The sequence below is a fragment of the Lipotes vexillifer genome, unplaced genomic scaffold (genome assembly GCF_000442215.2).
Source record: "Lipotes vexillifer unplaced genomic scaffold, Lipotes_vexillifer_v1.1 scaffold76, whole genome shotgun sequence".
NCBI classification, from domain to species: domain Eukaryota; kingdom Metazoa; phylum Chordata; class Mammalia; order Artiodactyla; family Lipotidae; genus Lipotes; species Lipotes vexillifer.
In genome coordinates this window covers 1,318,398-1,322,599 of record NW_006773751.1, presented here as the reverse complement: position 1 = coordinate 1,322,599, position 4,202 = coordinate 1,318,398, and positions in this window count along the sequence as shown.

The window sequence follows — 4,202 nt, the reverse complement described above, 5'->3', positions numbered from 1 at the left end:
CGGGGCGGGGAGACGTGGGGGGTGGGGTGGGGAAGGCAGGCTTACGCAGTGGGAGGAAGTGCGTCCACGCAGGGTTTTGTAAAACGACGAGGAACTCACAGGAAGAAGGTAAGGGGAAGGACGCTCAGACACGGAAAATAAACAGCATGTGCAAAGGTACGGATTCCTCCCGAGTCGGCTATCTGTCCCTCCGGTGGCAGTGTAATGGTACGCTATGTGTCCAGACCTCGCTTCGCACAGGTAGGCACCTGACACTGCAACAACACGGTACAGAAAGTGGCACCAATTTTAACCTCAGGCGTGACGTCAAATCCTTAGGATGACGGGAGCGGGGTGGGATGGGGTGGGATGGCAAGTTCCAAAGCCTCCAGCTGAAACCGCGGGCCCGGTGCTCACCAGGCAGGCCTGGGAGGCCAGGGCGCCCCGACGCTGATTGTGTTTTTGTTTTTGTTTGTTTTCAGGGGCGCCTCTTCTCGGTGGCGGAGGGGCAGGTGGGAGGCGAGAGCGCGTCGGGTGCTCCGGGTGCCCCTGGCGCTGGCCTCCGGGTCAGCGGAGGGGCAGGGAGGGTGCGGCCGGGTGCCCCTGGCGTGGGGACCTAGGTGTGTCGCGGGACAGCGACCAGGGGGCGACTGTGCAGGCTACTACCCGGCGCCCACCGCGCCCTCCCCGCGAGGCTACTTTGTTCCTCGGGTGTCGCGGGCAAGTCGGGTCGGCCGGGTGGGGCTCTGCGCCGGCCGCACCCTCCCTGCCCCTCCGCTGACCCGGAGGCCCCGCCACGCCGGCAGGAGGCTGGGGCCGGTCTGCGCTCCAGGCCGCCTGCCTCGGTCCGCGCCTCCGGCCGCTCGTCTCGGCGGGGCCAGGGATGCGCCCGGACGCTGCCCCATTGGGGACGTCCAGCCGGGCGCAGGCGCGCTCACAGCCGCAGGAGGGTTGGAGCCTGGAGTTTGACGGGGCCGGGTTGTTGGGGGTTTTACACGCCCCTCACCCCGCACACCCAGGACGCTTGGCTCGGCGCCCGGGGCCGGGAGGAAGACGACCCTCAGTTTAGCCTCGAGGAACGCACCGTTGGGGGCGGGGGAGAGAGGGCAACCTGGGGAGTTGCACTGAGCGCGCGCCCGGCTCTAAGAAGGCGGTGGTGGCGGCGCGCCGAGCACGGCAGGGGGGACGAGCTGGAGCCGGCGTGAGGGGCAGCGAGGCGACGCAGGGGCGGGCACGCGTGGCGGGGTGCAGTAATGGGGACCTGGTGCGCGCAGTGCCCCGAGGGCTGTCGCGTGGAGGAACAGCAGGCACCGCTCGAATATTGGAAATCAAGGTGAACCTGGGAATTCAGGGACGCGCAGGCGCTGCGCCGTCTCCCACCCTGCTCTGCCTGCTCAAATATTCCAGAGCTCTGCTGGGGACATAATGGTCACTATCCTGAATGCTTACGGCGACGCTGCGAGGGAGGGACTACTTATCTCCGTGTTACAAACTAGGAGTCCGAAACTCCGGGGTTAAATTACTTATCCAAGGGCTTCCCTGGTGGTGCAGTGGTTGAGAGTCCGCCTGCCGATGCAGGGGACGCGGGTTCGTGCCCCGGTCCGGGAGGATCCCACGTGCCGCGGAGCGGCTGGGCCCGTGAGCCATGGCCGCTGAGCCTGCGCGTCGGGAGCCTGTGCTCCGCAACGGGAGAGGCCGCAACAGTGAGAGGCCCGCGTACCGCAAAAAAAAAAAAAAAAAAAAAAAAAATTACTTATCCAACGTGTGATCCAAGGTCACACAGCAAGTAATTAGCGGAGGGAGGATTTGAACCCGGCCCTCTGCAACTCCCCACCTGCGTCCATGCACCTTCCTGGGACCCTGTGGGGCTCACCTCCGTTGGAGGCCCGCGAGCAGCTCGCGAGGCCCGGATCCACAGTGACCTTCACCATGACGGCGTGGGGGGCTTGGCTTGGGTTTTGCTTCAGGGAAATGGAGCTGGCGCTCCCACCTCCCCACGGGGGCAGAGGAGTAGGGCGGGCAAATCATTTTACAGAACAGTGTTTCCCTAACTGCAGGCACAACCACTAGTGGGTCATAAAATCTATCTTTTAAAGAAAGACCAACATTAAAAAATAACAGGGCCTCCTCGCACAAGGCAAGGGTAGGTTTTGTGTGGGAAACGCTTCTTTCAGACGTGTGTCCTGCGTTGTAATCTGAAGTGTGTTCTGGCCATGCTCTGAGGGTGGCATAGAACAGGCCCTGGGGCTGAGGCTGGGAGGCTGGCCCCTCCATTCTGCCCTCAGGGGCCAGCTCTGCCCAACTTGGAAGCTGATGAAACCTGGCCTGGAGGCTGGTGTGAATGCACCTGGCCCCTGGGGGGAAGAGGCCTCCTTGCTCCTACATCCCTGTCATCTAGAGGAGGCCTGTGCCCTGGGGGTGGAATGCAGTGACTGGACTGGACTTCCTGGTCCTCCAAGCTGGCCTCTGGCAGCAGAAGTCCCACGTGAACATTTATTGGTTTGAGCTTCAGTTGTTGGTTTCTTGGTTCCACCACACCCCAACTCCACGCATTCATTCATCCACCCATTCATTTAGCTTATCTGTGTGCCTTTGTTGGAGCTATCTTCCCCTTGTCCACCCACCGACCCCAGACAGCCTTCAAAAATGTCAGAGGTGCCTGCCCTGGGAAGCATTCCCTGACACTGATGCTGAAAACCTGTGCACCTGTGCCGAATGGAATCTCAGGGACAGAGTTTTGAGTGAAGTAGAAAAGAACAGCTTTATTGCTTTGCCAGGCAAAGGGGGGACACGGCAGGCTCGTGCCTTGAAAACTGTGTGTCCCAATCTGGGAGGATTTGGTGAGGAGTTTTATAGCAGTGGTTCAAGGGTGGGGTTGCTGATAAGATCAGGGTGTGCAGGGCCTGCACTCCTTTAATCTGGTCTCAGGTAATCTCCTGGTTCCTTTAATCTGGCCTCAGGGCGTCTTCTCTGGAATGAAGAATGCTAACATCTTCCATTTGTTAGCGCTTTTAGTTCTGTAAAGAACTCAAAGATATTGTTATGTGTATCCCTTGAGGCAGAACCAGGACCTGCCCCAAGGCTGCACTATTGTTTCTTGGCCGCTCCTCCCTTGTCTCTGCATCGCCTCCCCTCTCTAATTAGCAGCTGTTCGAATCTGCCCTTGAACTCAGGGAAGGTCATGGAGGCTGGAGTCTGTTCCCTACAAACAAGAAATGGGGGACAGAAAGGCTTCTGTGCCCAGGAGCTGCACAGGGTCCTGCTCAGTTTCAACATCTGTATGCTGTGGCTCCCTCCCCTTAGCTCCCGTAGAATCTGGTACCAAGGGCTCTTCATCGTGGTTCTTTTCCCATAGAACTGCTTGTTTATCCTCCACCAAACTTACCTGGCAACAATTGGACTTCCCTGGCTAATCTGCCCAACCTATTTCCCACCCCAAGTCTCCAGGCTGCCTCCAGAGCTATTGAAAAGGCTGGGCTGTCACCTGGTCCCCTTCCTTCCCTCCCTCCCCATCCTCTCTGAGTTTTCCTTTTCCTATAGAGCCAGAGCACCTGCTTAGAAATGGCAACAGCCTTCCTTGGCAGGCAGCTCTGCCCAGCTCTCTTAGGCTGCGGGTTTGGCTAGGTCGGAGTGCTGGGCCCCGAGGAAGGGGCTGCTGGGATTGGCTCTGACACTCTGCCCACGGCGCCAGGGCTTAACAGCTGTCCTGCCAGGCCTGGAGGGTATCCGGGCTCTCCTGTGGATGCTGGGCTGCCTGCTGGGCCCGCCTTTGTCTTGTCCTTCTGCAATCTGGACTCAGGCCCCAACTCACAGTGTGAAGCTGCCCTTATGGGTCTGGCCAGATGCCGGGTACCGGGGAGAGGCCTGCCCTGCCCTTGCGATGCCCATATACCCAGAGTGGAGGCAGCTACAGCTGTGCAAAGAGATAAACCCGTGTGCCAAGGGCTACAATGGGAGCCCCAGGCAGGAGGCCCCATTGCACCTGGTGAGCAGAAAGGCTTCCCAGGAGAGCCAGCAGCTCGGTGTTCTCTCAGGAACAAGGAATGCTGGCAGCCACGGGAGCTCACAGCAGCCTTCAGATGCCACAACTTTCTCATCCTGTGCTCCCCCAGACTGTCTCCAGGCTTTTCTGAGTTTATATAATGTTTGCCTCACTTATTTTTTGCACATTTCCAGCCAAATAAACAAAAGCTCCAGAACATTTCATCAGCAAGGCTGAACCG